This window comes from Homalodisca vitripennis, chromosome 3 (assembly GCF_021130785.1).
Source record: "Homalodisca vitripennis isolate AUS2020 chromosome 3, UT_GWSS_2.1, whole genome shotgun sequence".
NCBI lineage: Eukaryota > Metazoa > Arthropoda > Insecta > Hemiptera > Cicadellidae > Homalodisca > Homalodisca vitripennis.
The window spans coordinates 10,759,910-10,778,725 of NC_060209.1; positions in this window are offsets into that span (position 1 = coordinate 10,759,910).

Sequence of the window (18,816 nt, forward strand, 5' to 3'; positions counted from 1 at the left end):
AGAGACAGAGTGAATGGATGAGGTGGTGAGATGTGTGTGAGTTTTAATTTTTTAATTTTAATTTTTCATCAACCATTAACTACACGCTTGAAGTAATACGAAGTGAACTGTAGTTACCTAGAAACAAAAACCTATAACTTAACACCTATAACTTAATTTAAGCATTATTAGTTTACGCTGAAACATAAAAATAATGAATCTATTTTCTAGATTTTAAAACATTAGTAAATATAATAATTAAATATTAGTATATATTATTGGAATGGAGACTATCAGACATATAGTTGTTTCATTATTTCCTTAAATTGTTTACGAAGATCTGTAAAAAGGTAAGTACTTTTAAAATTGTATGGTATGTTTTGTTATGATTGTATCACGTGACAAAACAATAAGTTAGAAATAAAATTTGGAGCTGTTACTGCCCTGCTACTTTACTACCAAGAGTTGAGTAATAGTGATCAGCTGTTTTCCTGCTTTGCACGTTCTCGATCCTCTGAATTTAGTAGATTTGTATTTTCACCTTTCCATTGTGGCTTTTCCAGACATCCTCCATGTGATATCTAAAAGGATTTACTCAATTTTATTATCAATTGTTCAAACGGCACATCAGGCATTATTGTCTGTAAATCTACCCGCAAATTATATTACGTAAATGCAGTTCAGACTACCCTCTTACCTAAAGGCTCACTTCATAAAAAATAATGAATATAATTATAATTAGTGACTTCACATCATTAAACTTGAATTTATCTCTTTGAAAAGTATATTAAAATTTAGGTTTATAAGAACCAGTTCACTTCGGGAGGGGCGAGGATCCTCTTGGATATTCTTATGAATAAATGATGATATGAACTTAAAACACTAGTTTTACTCTTACACCGTTATATAGAATAGTTCCTACATTCATATAAAAATATTACTATGGAGCGGCTAATGGCAATTAAAGGATATAAAATAGCTAAAAATACTTGAATCTAAACTGTTTACGTTCAATATAATTGCTAGAATTAAACTTAAATAAAAGTAGTGCAATATTGTTTACTCGGAAAGAGTATTATACATTTATTTTATTGTATTCACAGAAAGGAAATATTTTGGCTACACAGCACACGATATGGGTTAGTCTGCAAAAAAGGACAAAGACATTTAGAATATTGCTCATATCGTAGATAAACAGCTATATTGTAATTAGAAATATTGTAAATCCATATTACGTGAAATATAATCACGAAGTAGAGCATATCTAAGCACACAAAAATACAACATGACTGTCCAATACAATGATTACTGTATACTATTTATATACCATATTAAGTGAACACCGATCGTACATCATCGACTAGAATATCTCGCCTAGCAACTCTCGAAAAGAGGTATCTATTAGCTCTTAGTGATGTAGTTAGGCAGTATATTACATTGTAAATACTGTAGCATATACCATATCAAGTGTACACCGATCTTACATCATCGACTAGAATATCTCGCCTAGCAAATCTTGACAAGATGGTATCTATTAGCTCTTAGTGTTGTGGTTAGACAGTATATTACATTGTAAATAACATATACCATATCAAGTGTACACCGATCTTACATCATCGACTAGAATATCTCGCCTAGCAAATCTTGACAAGATGGTATCTATTAGCTCTTAGTGTTGTGGTTAGACAGTATATTACATTGTAAATAACATATACCATATCAAGTGTACACCGATCTTACATCATCGACTAGAATATCTCGCCTAGCAAATCTTGACAAGATGGTATCTATTAGCTCTTAGTGTTGTGGTTAGACAGTATATTACATTGTAAATAACATATACCATATCAAGTGTACACCGATCTTACATCATCGACTAGAATATCTCGCCTAGCAAATCTTGACAAGATGGTATCTATTAGCTCTTAGTGTTGAGGTTAGACAGTATATTACATTGTAAATAACATATACCATATCAAGTGTACACCGATCTTACATCATCGACTAGAATATCTCGCCTAGCAAATCTTGACAAGATGGTATCTATTAGCTCTTAGTGTTGAGGTTAGACAGTATATTACATTGTAAATAACATATACCATATCAAGTGTACACCGATCTTACATCATCGACTAGAATATCTCGCCTAGCAAATCTTGACAAGATGGTATCTATTAGCTCTTAGTGTTGTGGTTAGACAGTATATTACATTGTAAATAACATATACCATATCAAGTGTACACCGATCTTACATCATCGACTAGAATATCTCGCCTAGCAAATCTTGACAAGATGGTATCTATTAGCTCTTAGTGTTGAGGTTAGACAGTATATTACATTGTAAATAACATATACCATATCAAGTGTACACCGATCTTACATCATCGACTAGAATATCTCGCCTAGCAAATCTTGACAAGATGGTATCTATTAGCTCTTAGTGTTGAGGTTAGACAGTATATTACATTGTAAATAACATATACCATATCAAGTGTACACCGATCTTACATCATCGACTAGAATATCTCGCCTAGCAAATCTTGACAAGATGGTATCTATTAGCTCTTAGTGTTGAGGTTAGACAGTATATTACATTGTAAATAACATATACCATATCAAGTGTACACCGATCTTACATCATCGACTAGAATATCTCGCCTAGCAAATCTTGACAAGATGGTATCTATTAGCTCTTAGTGTTGAGGTTAGACAGTATATTACATTGTAAATAACATATACCATATCAAGTGTACACCGATCTTACATCATCGACTAGAATATCTCGCCTAGCAAATCTTGACAAGATGGTATCTATTAGCTCTTAGTGTTGAGGTTAGACAGTATATTACATTGTAAATAACATATACCATATCAAGTGTACACCGATCTTACATCATCGACTAGAATATCTCGCCTAGCAAATCTTGACAAGATGGTATCTATTAGCTCTTAGTGTTGAGGTTAGACAGTATATTACATTGTAAATAACATATACCATATCAAGTGTACACCGATCTTACATCATCGACTAGAATATCTCGCCTAGCAAATCTTGACAAGATGGTATCTATTAGCTCTTAGTGTTGTGGTTAGACAGTATATTACATTGTAAATAACATATACCATATCAAGTGTACACCGATCTTACATCATCGACTAGAATATCTCGCCTAGCAAATCTTGACAAGATGGTATCTATTAGCTCTTAGTGTTGTGGTTAGACAGTATATTACATTGTAAATAACATATACCATATCAAGTGTACACCGATCTTACATCATCGACTAGAATATCTCGCCTAGCAAATCTTGACAAGATGGTATCTATTAGCTCTTAGTGTTGAGGTTAGACAGTATATTACATTGTAAATAACATATACCATATCAAGTGTACACCGATCTTACATCATCGACTAGAATATCTCGCCTAGCAAATCTTGACAAGATGGTATCTATTAGCTCTTAGTGTTGTGGTTAGACAGTATATTACATTGTAAATAACATATACCATATCAAGTGTACACCGATCTTACATCATCGACTAGAATATCTCGCCTAGCAAATCTTGACAAGATGGTATCTATTAGCTCTTAGTGTTGTGGTTAGACAGTATATTACATTGTAAATAACATATACCATATCAAGTGTACACCGATCTTACATCATCGACTAGAATATCTCGCCTAGCAAATCTTGACAAGATGGTATCTATTAGCTCTTAGTGTTGTGGTTAGACAGTATATTACATTGTAAATAACATATACCATATCAAGTGTACATCGCCTTATATGATAGACTTCACAGATTATTAATTCTCTCACCCACAACATCTTTCAATAATTGTCTGGTTGCGTGAGGTATTATTTAAACTGTAGAGTAGTACAGTATAGCCCATATTTAAGTTACTAGACTTTTTAAAACGTGTATTTTTAAATGCTCTAGTTAAACTGAGAGAACTGTATGAACTGCAGAGCGTGGTGGAGTACGAGTGGTAAAGTTCTGGTCAATGCATGTGAAAGGGCCGTCACCAAACCAACTACACTACATTATGTAGAGCCTGCTTGTTAATTCCACTGCTGCTTAAAGCTGCAGTTGGAAATGAGATTCATTCAGACAAAAACACTCTTTTAAATTTGTTTTAATTGAAAATTGGTTTCTTCAACAAGCATCAATTGTTTGTAACATGGTAAGTTATTGTTTAATGACAGGGTTTCAACTTATTTGTATTAAACACAATTACCATGCAAAACTATTATTCTTAAGTATTACATGTATTAATATTGTTATTAAATAAAACGATAAGCCTACAAATTTGAATCACAGGACCTAATGAAAAAATTACCAATCGATCCAAAAAGTTACTCTGTCGCGTAATGAGATATTATGTGACCAAATGTGACAAGAAATTCTTTATTCGTATAGTTTCTCGATGAAATCATGATTATCCAGTAGGTGAATGTAAAATGTCAGAATTTAAAAATTACATATTTTTCTTTTGACCCCAATATCAATAAAGGTCTGATTTTATTAGAATCAGACTTTTCTAATAGGATTTATCACGTGGACAGACGAACTGACAGACAAACAGTCGGACAGACATAGTTTTATAAATCTCTTTTCAATGCTTTAATGTTAATCTTCAATGCTCAACAATAATTTTATTTCACCAGTAATACATGGTAGTATGATCGATTTCCTTGAAAACTTTCATAAGGCATATTTTTGTTGTACCTTGATAACAAAAGATTATATTTGATGCATCAAGGCATAGAACACCTCATTAATTTAGTAAATTTATGGAGGAGTTTCATTTCTCTATGGATTGTAATGTTACAAAACTAGAAATGTCATGAGAAAACATTGGGTAATGTGGATGTACGAGTATTGCTTATTTTTCAATAGTTCTTTATATTACCTATAAACATAACCTTGGATCACTTAATCATAATCTAACGTGTTAGGAAATTTTACCGTGACTAGTTCACTGTTTGCACGGTATATATACGAAAAGACATACAACTGTTTCCAGTTGTGGCGATCGCAATTCGAATGAATTGCATACATTGCTATAATTGGAGTGTTTATCTTCTAAACAATCCTGTTTGGCCGTTTTTATAGTCATCACATGGAAAAGAGTCATTTCCACATACAGCTCAGAACTTTTACTCGATCCACGGCAGTTGAGTTGATGATATTTGATCGGCCTTTATTTGAAAGATCATTAGTTGATACTAAAAACGACATTTAAGAACATAGCACTTTTATTTCAACTTAATAAGTTCACGCTATATAAAGAAGTTGTAAAATATTGGAAACCTTTTTACGAACTTATTGATTAGGAACAAAATTGCGTCTTATATTTTAATTATATCTAAGAAACGGGCATTTAACATGTCCATTTTCTAAGTAAATCTTATGTAAATCATAACGAGTTACAGACGATCTTACTTGAAATTATCTCCTTGAGGTCAGCCCTGAGTTTTTTATTGATTTTTAGTGTGGCGAACGAATAATAAAATACGGTGGCGTTAAGAACCGATCAGGGGTCAGTATAGAATAAACTGTTTGTGAAGATATTGATAGAACGATGTGAAATGGAACGCCCAGAGGTCTTTGGACGGTCTTCTTTATTTATAAAAACTGCTCGGGTGAATGATACTGTACAAAAATTATTTTAATAATGCGTAATCCTGTACAGCCTCTTAGCAAATGTTTGTGCGCTTTTGATAGGACGATGTCACATGGAACTTCTCATAGCTATTTGTACAGCGTTATTTGGTGTTTCCTTAGTACCTGCTCGGATTATACCACACAAATAATTATTCTTAGTGATGGATTCTTTATAGACTATTAACCCATATCTGTGAAACGATTGATATGTTGATTTCACATGGAAATTCCCAGAGATCTTTGTACGGTCTGCATTATTTAGTGCACATTCAGTACCAACTCGGTTGAGTTATATTGCACAAACCATCTTTATTTACTGACCAATATTTGTGAAGCGATTTAAAGGACGATATCACATGTTCTTATATTTCTTTCTACTTTCTGCATTATTTAGTACACTTTCAGTACCAACTTGGTTGAGTTATATTGCACAAACCATCTTTATTTACTGACCAATATTTGTGAAGCGATTTAAAGGACGATATCACGTGGTCTTATATTTCTTTCTACTTTCTGCATTATTTAGTACACCTTCAGTATCAACTCGGTTGAATTACACTTTATAAACATTTATTTACGTCACAATTTACAAATAGTTCTTAATACCAACAACTTTCCTCCAATGAAACAAACAATTTGGCTTCTGGTTGAGGGTTTCTGGTTTTGGTATTTATTAAAGACCTAATATCAGCCATCATATATTTTAAAGACCTATAATTGGATAAGAATTGAATAGCCATTGAACAAGGTAGAGAATAGTGATAAATATTGAATTCGTTCACAATAAAAAGCTAAAATATTTGAAACATCTATGGACAGTTTCATTGTCATTCTCATCTACAAAATAACGGAAAAAAGCATAATGGAAAAGGCAATTTTTTGTTGACATTCTACATGGATGCATTAATCTATTTGTCAAGGCATACAAGTCCCAATCCAGGTAAGCTCATGCGGCGAAACATTTAAAGCTACTAGATTATTTTCTTGGTGAATGAAACTATAATAAAGAATGATAATGAGAATTCTTCACTTTCCTCTGAACTTAACAACACAGAGATAGTTAATACTCAGTTCAGGATAGCTAGAACAAATCTATTTTTAAAGTTCCTGTCTTGGGATTTGGGCCAGTACGCCACGTATTGGTTATTGAATTTGATAAATATTAATCAATAAGGCATTTTTATTATTAATTGTAAATGTTTAACGTCACAAAATTTTACAGTATGCGTAGTCGAAAGATAAAAAACATACCCAGCAGGGATCACTTCTGGCTGGTTTGTACCTTCCAGTTGAACTCACCACTGGGCACAGCAAAAACAGATGTGTCATTTAAATCTGGGCAACCTTATGGATTTCCAGGAGCGGCACATCACTAACCGCAAATGTCGAGATTCTGGGGTTTATGGACAATTCGATAGAACTAGTCTACTGTGGAAGATGACTGTTGGAGTTTGTTCCTTAACCTCAGAGGTTCTTGCTAGCCTCAACAAGGATGTGCCACCCCCTGCCTACTTTGACTGGAGGGGCTGGTTCAAAGCTGGCCTCCCCTTCTTCTGGGGAGACATGACTTGGAGGTGTAGTGCCGTAATTCTTCCTCATGGATCTCGATAAGACTTGGCCCCTACTCCCTAACCTTACCACTCCTGAATATCCTGTCACTCCGGAAGCAGCGCAAAGTTTCTTACAGGACTAAGTACAATTTATGAGCTTCTTGTCCTATGAGAACAAAAAAAGTTAAACAACAAAATGATCTGTACTATAGTAGTATTTCAAGTACCTTGCTATTTTATAATGTACAGAGCGAAAGGCAACGTAATCTGTTAAAATCTAATATTTATTCATAAAAGACCAATGGAATGACTCAGATAGAAAGAAAGATCTAGAATTTTAAAACTATTCTCCAATAATGAGAGATAATTGCTGAAGATTATCTCCTTCTATGCGGTTTTTGTTTTTATCCACTTCAAGTTTACTTTTTGAATGCTCGGCTCGGAGTACGATGCCTTTGATTTTCTGCTGATGTTTTACGAAAATTATTTAATAGTATTTTATTTATTACGTCATAGTATAGTAATGACAAACTTTCTAAGATCTCACAAGTATTGTCAGTGAATTCAGTATCTATTTCTTTAGAGAAAACTCAAGTAAGTAGCCAGCGACTTTTACGTGCCAGTTAGTGAATATGGCGAGCTTTTACTATTAAATTTATATGGATAGTTCAGTGAGAAAATATAATATTTATTTGTTAAGTACAACATTTAATACTTTATTTTTAAATTAAATGTACTTACTAAACTAAAAAATAAAATAATCATAATATTATTAGTGAAATGTGTTATTCCAAATAGAAATAGAATAGAATAGAAAATTCTTTATTTTGCTGCAATACAATTTAGTACAATAAGTACACATTTACAACTCTACATGAATATGCATTTTACACCCTTAAACATGTACAAAAATAAATAACTATATTATACTTAAAGATAATTTTTAATCGATTCTTAGAGATGCTATTATACATGTTAGACGCACGAAACAACCGAAACATCCCCCGCAAAAAACCATTCCATAATAAAAAACGGCATGACATAAATAAAACTATCAACATATTTTACCATCAAGAAACTTTGACTTATTACAAACAGTCCCTCGCAAAGGGCGCCCCAGTCACCCCAAACATCCAAAATACAATATACTTATATTTAAATTTAAATAATAGTTGTACATTGACTACATTATTTGAACAAACTATGATAAAAAACACTCAAGTTTTCCAACATAACAATTGGTTGTAAATGAATACTCACTATGTTTTCATAACTAAGCAAAATAAATAGGTTATCCCCTAGGAAAAGTTCCTGTGGTGGGATCGCCAGCACGTTTAAAATTATTAAAGATTAACAAAACGGCATGACATAAATAAATAAATATATTATAAAACTATCAAATATAACTAAACATGTAATATCTGTGCAATAGTAAGTTAAATTAAATATAATCAGAACCACATAATATAATAATATGTTGAGAACCTAACTATTTGCAATTTAAAACTGTTAATAATGCAGTTGCAATAGTGTTCTATTGTACAATTTTCAAAACAATATCTAGATTTTCTGTAATAAAAAAGCCACTTTCTTAAGTTAGACAAAAATTGATTTATATTAGAAAAAATTTCAAGTTGGTGGATGATTGTATTAAAAACTCGGGGTGCAATACTACTGTAAAAATTTTGATACGCTGCTGAATGTGATTTCGGAACATGCATTACTTGACATCGTCTTAAGTTATGGTTTGTACTACGAGTCATTACGGAGAAAGCTGTACTTCTTACAAAAAATAGTTTTAACACTTTATAAATATATAGATGCTTTAGTGGAAACAATATTAGCATCTTCACGACGCTTTAGTAGTATGTAGAATTTATAATGGCCTTTTGGAATTGAAATGAATCGAATGTAAGGGAAAATATAATTTATATATTTTAAACCGATTGTAAACACATTTCTGATACATTATTCATTAAGTTGAATCATTGTTTGTTTACATGCTGCGTGTGAATACGTAATTAACAATTCCCATAAGACATGCGAGCTATAGGGGTCGCACTAATATTAATACATAATCAGGAGGCTGACATTTTTCACCACATTTACTCTGTAGAACATTTTTCCAGTGAAATTTAGAGTTTTTCAACTGTATTTTTATAAAATCATCTCAAAATATTTTCAATTAATTGTTTATGATTCGTCACTAATATTCAGTTCTGGATAATCCTGGATAAGTTATTTAACAATCAAATTCCAATGAGGACAATTAGTATGATTGAGCACGCGTTTTTATATTCTTTGCACATTTATTGATATTTTGGCTTATGTTACACTTCAAATCACAGCAAATATTTAACTGATACAATAGCGTGCTGCAAAAATAATACGTGTTTTTAATCCTTAATTTGGTCTATCAAGTGAGTTTTTTTAATTTTCGCGTAAGGGCGATCTGAAAAAAAATCTATTCGGGCACATATATTGCAATTTTAAATTCCCTTAACTTAATGCCTTACTTAAATAAATGACAAATGATTTTCATGCGTAAACATAAAAAATGAAGACTATGTTGGAATAGTCATCATAGAGCCATACGTAATCAGTAATTTTGTTTTCCGTATAAAACAAAAGTTCCTTTAAAGGAAAACAATTGTTTTCCTGGCTCTTAATCGTTTTCCTAGTCGACTTCAACTCACTCATAAAACACGATTGTACACCAAACAACCAATTTATTTCGTAGTGATGTCAATCCTAGAGGCAAGTGATATTTTTGTTTGGTATATTTAGATATTTTTGTTAGATATTCAAAAGCTCGTTGTATCGCACAGTCCAGCAAGTCTCTAGAGTACTTTACAGGGTGTGTAATAAGAGAGACTACGAATTATTTGGTCTGTCGTATATTGTATTTATTCATAAAAAAAATTATGGTTGCCTGTAAAGTCGGTTTTACGGGCGAAGATTTTACGTGACAACGTCTTTTTCTCGGTAGAATATTTATTGATATGAATATTATTAAATTGCACAATAGGAACAAGGAATTGAATGAAAATAAGAATTGCACAAATTTTAACTATAGAAATATATTTTGTTTACTAAAACATTGTACATAATTTGAAATTAATTAAAATTTGTTATTGTAAATGGTAAAGTTGAATAAAACATTTACTAAAATTGGAATTTGAAATTCTTGCTAAACACAGTTAAATTCTAACTCCGCGCGTGGTGATTGGTCGGTTTAGTTCGTTTGTTTGGTCGCACTGTTATGACAGGTTAGAGGTTATAATTTGTTATTTTAAATGTTTGACTAGCAATACGCGCTGTTTCTTCTCAATCGACTGAATTACGATTGATTGCAGAGTGATTTAAACTAATAATTTACTTAACACTATCAACATTTGTCAATAGTATGACATAACCTATAAACTCAGTTTCTCAACTTTTGTGTCAATCTAACAATTAATCAATCAATCATAGTTTTACGATAATGAAATATCAGTGTACAATTATTTACCTTTATTGTTGTAGTTGTTGTAAATGACGAATCTAAGCACTCCACATTTTCACGAATAAACATAGTTATCTGCTTTATCCCGTGCGGCGGACCCACTGGACGGGCATCGTAACGTTACCGGGCGTTACACTTTTTCATGAGTGACTCCGAGCCGCAACCTAATTTAAGACGTTGTCACGTCAATAAGAACTGCATAATTATTGGCACAAATAAAAAGAAAATTTTGGTATATTCCCCAGAAATAATAAAAATATTCTCCATCTGTGAGGGGTAATTAACGAATATTAAATCCTTTAATGCCGTTCTTGTTTTTATCTATTTCTACTTATTTATGCTGGTGCGACTCGTGATAATATTAAGAGGACTACGCCTTCGCTGAGTTTTTACAAAAATGCCGGATTAAATACGAAAATTAGTTTGAAGTAGTTTACTTATGTTCTTGTACTATATGATTGAAACACTTTCTAAGATCTCACAAGTTTTCTCAGTGAGTTCTATGTTTGACTTTAATCAATATAGTGAACTTTTAATATTCAATTAATCGCGTAATTTATGAGAAAATCTAATAGTATTTATTTTGCAAGTATATCATTTAATATGTTACTATCTTTATTAATTAATTCTTTACAGTTACCGTTATGCATTTATTATAAAAATATTTTAACGTTAAATACTGAGAATGTATGACGATTTTACTGAATATAACTCAGGGTAATGTTAAACGAAATGTAAATTATAAATTTGACCCAAACTCAATATAAGAAATAAGTAATCGAGTAGTAATACATTACCTATTAAGTATTTACGGAATAAAATAATATTATTACAGGTTTAGTGTGAATTTTGAATTAATTTTTCCCATAAGAATTACGAGCAGTTGTGCTCAGTTTAGTATTTACTCCAAAACACGAAAGTGTGAAATGTGCACCAACTTTACTCTCCAGAACAATTTTCTGGCAGGACGCAGAACTCTGTGTCTGTACTTTTATAAACTCAATTTTCAGTATTATCCACTAATTGTTTATAAGTTGGTTCCGTTTTGATTCATCTTGATTAAGTTCTTTAAATTATCATCAGAAAAATGAACTTCATAACATTGACATTTACTCCCATTTAGGATGAGCAGCTTTACTCATATTAACTTAAGAAAACAAATATTTTTGGTTTAAGTTGCGTTTGAGATCAAAGAAAATATAAGATTTATAAAATAGTTTTTTTATCGAACTGAACAAACACAACACAAACACCCGTTTTCAATACGTTCATTTGACAGTAGGGCTGTATTGGGTTATTTTGTAACTGGAATAAAATTAAACATATACATTGTAATTTTATTTCCCATTTAATAAAAATGTTCTGCTGGGAAGGAAAAGTACTTTTAAGCCCTTAATCTTTTTTTGAAATCTGTGACGCCTCACTCAAAAATATAATTGCGCACCGAAACGACAAATTTCTCTCCCAGTTATGAACATTATTGAGACAACTGTCATTTTTGTGCTGTGGAGTCAAAATATTTAGGACGGATTTTGATCAGCTGCTTTTGATGAAAAATCCGACCAGACTAGAAAGGCTATCGCGGGGTTTCGCCCTTCGTCTGTTTCTGGGCCGTGATAATATTTATTATTTTTTACTTATGATAACTTTTTCCGATTTTAATAATTGGGAGCAGTTTTTAACAACGTATTTGGCCAAACAAATGACTAACTTCTTTTGTCTATGCGAGTTTCAGTTGATCTTGTATTTGAAACAGCTGCAGAAATGTGCAATGATTTAACCTTTCTATACAACACTTCCGGAAACAAACGTAATTGTCCAATGTTACAAGCTGTACAACAGACTCCCTAATAAGGAATTTAGTCATAAGTTATAAGCGAGAAAAGTCCTCATAAAATTCATAAAAGCAGTGCCATTATAGCTCTTGAGAAATTTTTTCCTTTAAGTTCTGATTTTCACTGCTGTGGAATCACCAAGCAGGATGATACTGAGTTATTCACAATGTAGGGGGTATCCGTTTAAAGTAGAACCCTTTGTGCCTTTGCCTACAACGTTAAAATATTTAGTCAAAACACAAATATGTGTCTGGAACAATTCTATTGGCATTGTCTGAATGGGTAATGGAATGTAATCAGTACATTTCAAAGATTGTTTTTAATAAATATAATTGTATTATTTACTAATATACTTTAGTATCAAAAAAATATTCCATTCATAATAAATAATATATCACAAAATTGTAATTAGTTCAAATGTTTATGTTATAAAATTAAATTCCTTATATAAAAATAAAATCAGACCAAGCGAATTTCCTATTTCATATGCTGTGACTGGATGCGATACTTCTGCTTCTGTGTTTTGTTTAACTTAGCGAGTTCATTGCATATATTGACGAAATTAAAATCTTTTGTGTCAAAAATTTTTTGTATTCTGTTTCTTACACCTAAAGCAGATAATATATTAGAATCCTTGCAATGTAGTGTTCTATTGTTATAAAGGTAATGATGGCAAATAACCAAAAGCCAGTGACATTTTTATTTAAAATTTTTTTTTCAACTCACTCTATCCTCAGCTCACAAAAATTTAAGTCGATTTTGTAGAAATCTACATATTGCATTCTCCCATATCATGTAATTCCGGGTGATTGGGTGGATTTTATATATATTATAGCAACTACTTTTTTGTGATTCAATGTTTATTGAAATTAAATTAGGCTCTTGCCATTTATACAGTTTAATGTAAATAAAAGTCGTTTGACAGGTATTTGGTCTTCCGATCATATGTTAGTTTGCTTATTTAAACGCATATGTGACAGGTACGGCCAAATACAAAATAATTGAATCGGAAAAAGTAAGCGCTCTGTGGTGTAATGGTAGCACATTCACCCGGCAAGTGACAGATCCGGGTTCAACTCCCGGCGGAGCAACTACTTTTTGTGATTCAATGTTTATTGAAATTAAATTAGGCTCTTGCCATTTATACAGTTTAATGTAAATAAAAGTCGTTTGACAGGTATTTGGTCTTTCGATCATATGTTAGTTTGCTTATTTAAACGCATATGTGACAGGTACGGCCAAATACAAAATAATTGAATCGGAAAAAGTAAGCGCTCTGTGGTGTAATGTAGTAGCACATTCACCCGGCAAGTGAGAGATCCGGGTTCGACTCCCGGCGGAGTAACTACTTTTTGTGATTCAATGTTTATTGAAATTAAACAAGGGTCTTGCCATTTATACAGTTTAATGTAAATAAAAGGCGTTTTACAGGTATTTGGTCTTCTGATCATGTGTTAGTTTGCTTATTTAAACACATATGTGACAGGTACGGCCAAATACAAAATAATTGAATCGGAAAAAGTAAGCGCTCTGTGGTGTAATTGGTAGCACATTCACCCGGCAAGTGAGAGATCCGGGTTCGACTCCCGGCGGAGTAACTACTTTTTTTGATTAAATGTTTATTGAAATTAAATAAGGCTCTTGCCATTTATACAGTTTAATATATTATATATATATATATATATATATATATATATATATATATATATATATATATATATATATACATACACACACGTTTGATATAGGAGTATTCATATGTAATTTGGATGAATTACTTAATCATTCTTAACCATTAAAACCTTTCAGGATTGTAGTATTTCGCATTTAGGCAAAATGCTTCTTCGTTATTTTATAAGAATAATAAAGTTTTTAATATTTTTATCAAATATTTGTATAATTCCAAGTAACATTTATTCCTTCTTATTTTTATCCTTTTGGTTTTCAAGACAGTTTTTGTTTAATTTAGTTAAAACACAAATACAATAGAAAAGGCAAATAATATGTAAAAAGAATTATAAATTATTTGCAACTAAATAAAAAGATTTATATGGTTATACAATTTTACTTTTCTAAGTGTTTGAAAATGTTTGTATTATAATGACATGGCAACATAGACAGTTATTATCCCATAAGCGTTGTGTGAAATAAACATCTAAACTATTAATGCAATTTCCGTTTGATATTTATATAAGACTGTTTTCCGACTGTGACTGTAAGGAATATTTTCCTTGTTTTCCAAAAATCGATCTTTGGAATATACACATTCCAAAGCCCATTACTTCCTCTTTACTCTTTTCTTCATACTACATTTTTAAATCCTCCATGAGACTAAAATCTAAACTCCATTAATTACTAGAATACCATATTATGATGATCAAAAGCGTTATTTTATAGCTCAGTGCTACGTGAATGGATTTTAACCACTTTGGCTCCAGATAAATTACATCACTTGATAACTTGAGTTAACTGAAACCATAACTCATCAGTCAGCGGTTTCAAAGTTCTAAGCTCTCTTTCTCTACCAGTGAAACTTGTATTCATGAGTAATTTTCGTTTACAGACGATTTTAGTGCGTATATATTAATGTTGTGGTTACGCAAATTAAGCGGCAAACCAAATTGGGGTTCTATAAAAACAAAACCTATAAACCTTAAATTATTTTGATAGGCTCAGTAATGGAATTTATCAAATATTTCAATGTAATAAAATGCAGGAAGATAAAATTATTGGTTGTATCTCATTTCGAAGGCAATGTTATTACTAAAAATAATATTAATTAAATGCTAGCTAATTATTTTATTCCATGTCCTTTCAAAATGGAGGTGAAATTTTTCTATATTAAAAAAAATCAAAAAAAGTAATTTAATAATTATTGTTAAGGTTGCACATTTATATCTCAGTTAGTTTGGAATGTATCCAATTGTATTAGGAATAAGTAAATTAAGTAATTTACATCCTTAGATAACTTTTATAGGATAACCGTAGATATGCTTTGTTCATGGCATTGTGTTTCTTTTAAATTTAACTTTCAAATTAAGTGTCACAAGATTGCAATTTTAAAATTTAAAGAGACTTCACTGCCCTATACTCCCCTTTGAAAATGGGGGGGCGATATTTTAAGCCTTCGAAAGTCCAAAAAAGTCTTTAATAGGTATGGTGAAGATTGTACATCGATATCTCGACCCGTATGGAATATATTGAGGTGTATGAGGACACAGAAGGTTTCAGGATGAATTACTTAAGAGGTTATGGAATTTAACTGTTTCTCTTAAAAGCTATTATTATTATGAACTTATTATAGCACTGGGTTAAGAACCCCTCAAAACTGTGGAAATACAACCATCTATGGACATTCTTAACACTAAGCATATTCCACACTTTACCCACTTATTTTTCTATACCATTACTGTAAATATCCTATCCAATAACGTAGTACATTTATTTATTATAGCCTACTTGATTTTACTAAAATGTCATTTTCATTTAATATTTTCAAAAATACATAAAAGATTTAAACTTTTCTTTATTTGTACAAAAGAAGAGGCGCAGAATAATAGGTTCAATAATATTGTTGAAGTATTTATTCAGCTAATTTTTTCAGCTCATAAGACATGGTGGATGAATAGTTTTTCTTATTATAAATGCTGTAGCGTTTTATTGTTTAAAAACTCTAAGAATCTTCCTTTTCATAAACTCTTGTATAATTCTCTTTGTCGTGTTTCAAAGCTCTAAGCTAAAGCTACCAAAAGATAACACTCCACTCATTCTTATTACTACCAGACAACGTTGTTCTGAGAATTGCCTTAGAAGATTTTGTTTTATTCAATATACAGAGAAATATTCAAGGTAAAGCCATTACTTAGGAGTTACATTAGATAGTAAATGTATATGAAATTGTCTTTCCCAGATATATACTCCAATTTCATATTTCTGTTTTAGTCTGAATGAGTTATGTTTTTTCTGTGTCTATGAATAGCTAAAATTGGTACCTATATTGGAGTGTAACTCATTAGTAAGAACGAAGTAATAACTATGTAAATAAAATCATTTTGTTAATGGAGTTTTCTATAAAAGTAGTTGGATTTCATTTTTGCTGGACGTATCATTTGTATACATTATTTTTCAATGCTTTTAAAAAGTATTATTCAATTAGAAAACGAATAAATTGAGGGAATACTCAAACCAACCCGTAGGCTTATTAGCGCCGTTGAAAGTATACCTAAAATTTCTTTCGTTGAATACGATGAGTGTTTTCAACAATATTAACCAAATTTTGTAGTTTAATGTGTTACCAATAGTTATTATATTTTAAGTTTTACAGATAACATATGTACTTTAAAATTGATTATTTGATTAGAATTTAAAATATTTAAATTTAAATTTTTAGAAAAATATATAAATTACATTGAAAAAACAAATCATTGCACTACTTTACATACTTTTTTAATAGTACCAAAAATATCCATTTTTATATCGGGAAAATAGCAAGTACAATGTCTTAAGATCACAGTTACACAAGGATTCAATTACACAATTATAGCGAATGTCAGCCCAGGGATACATAGCTCTCTGTTGTAGCTCCCTTGTCGTGGGCAATAATGAGTTCTTTGTAACGTTCTCTCTGAGCAGTGACATTTCCATAACAGTGAATGTTCTATAAATATCTAAATTTTAAAGTGTACGTTAAGATATTTCACAGTGATTTATATGATTTACACTATTAGGGTAGGTTTGGTTTATATTTATTGTTTATGCACAGAATTATTTAATACAAGACGTTGATGCCGTCCAAGATAATAACAGTTTACATTTTTGAAACGAATGAAAAATGTCTTAATAATATATTCTATTGATACTTAGCCAGTGTATGATTAATAGTATTGCTACTTACCTTTGAAGAAGACATGCCAACGAGATTAAGTATATTATGAAATAAGTAGGGTAAAAGAGGTCATCTTGTTGACTTTCAATATTCTTGAATTAAAAGTAGTTTTACAATACAGACAGTTTGCATTGGAATATGGCATCAAAAATTTCTTCAGAGTTTATAAAACTAACCATTGTATCTTCTCCATGCAAATAATACGAGATGTTACTATGCGGCTTGCTTCATTTATTCAATACGGTGTTTTAGTTATACTATAGTACCTACAACATATTCCGGTACAAGTGAAAAATATTTTTCAGTCATATTTTTGAGTGTATCATGGTAACACCCCGGTACATTAATATATATAGTACATCACTAAAAATACCGTGTCCTCGTACTGTCAAAGATATAGTACTCGAAATTCTGCCAAACTTACCACCTAGCTACACGCGATGCTACTACCGTAACCTAAACAATAAAAAAGATATAATTTTATTAATTTATTGTTGGTTCCATAATCAGAAATTAACCTTTACTATTTATTTTTATTTATAACATGAAATTTACAGTATTATTTTTAAAATATACATGGTGGCATTGTTGCTGTGGCAATAAAATAATAGTCTAGAACGGGTATTTAACTGCCACTGCTAAAGTGTATTTTAAATACCTCAAATTTTCAACATTTAATCACATTAGTCTGCAATGACACACGTCATTTACCAGAAGTATTTACCAACATCTCTCAACTAGGATATCCATTAATAATTAACTGCAGCTCTGTTTAAATCTTCTATTAAAAAGCACAAATAATTAGTAAAACTTTTGTTACCAAAATAAAATTAAAAATTCGTAGTAAGCTATGAAATATGAGCGGACTACCAGTGCTTAACTGAAAAAGTACCTCAATTTGTACTCTTATCCATTTTTTGTTTGTTTAAAACGTACAATTTGTACGTACGTTTAGTACATATTTCTTCCTAAACCTTTTTATTATAGCATGTTAAGGCAATTATATTTAAATTAATCCCGAATGGTTCTAAATTAAACAAAAACGCTTAGTATTTTAAAAATAGATATTAGATTTTTATACTATAATTAATTTATTACAACACAGACACACAACTAGTTGTATGGTGTTTACTACTGTGAATAAAAATATAATTACCCTAATTCATATTCAAAACACTAGTTTTTATGAATAGTATTGTAAGACATACGTAATTATTAGTATAACAAAATTCATAGAATCAATGTCCAGATAGTTGCTGGAAAGGAAGTCTTGTATTACAATTCGAAACAGACATCCTCCGGATGTAAGTGGATACGCACATCCGCCCAGACACCGATGGATGAACAAACAGGAAGTGCTTATTTAAGAAGCGGAAATGCTTATTTCTAAAAA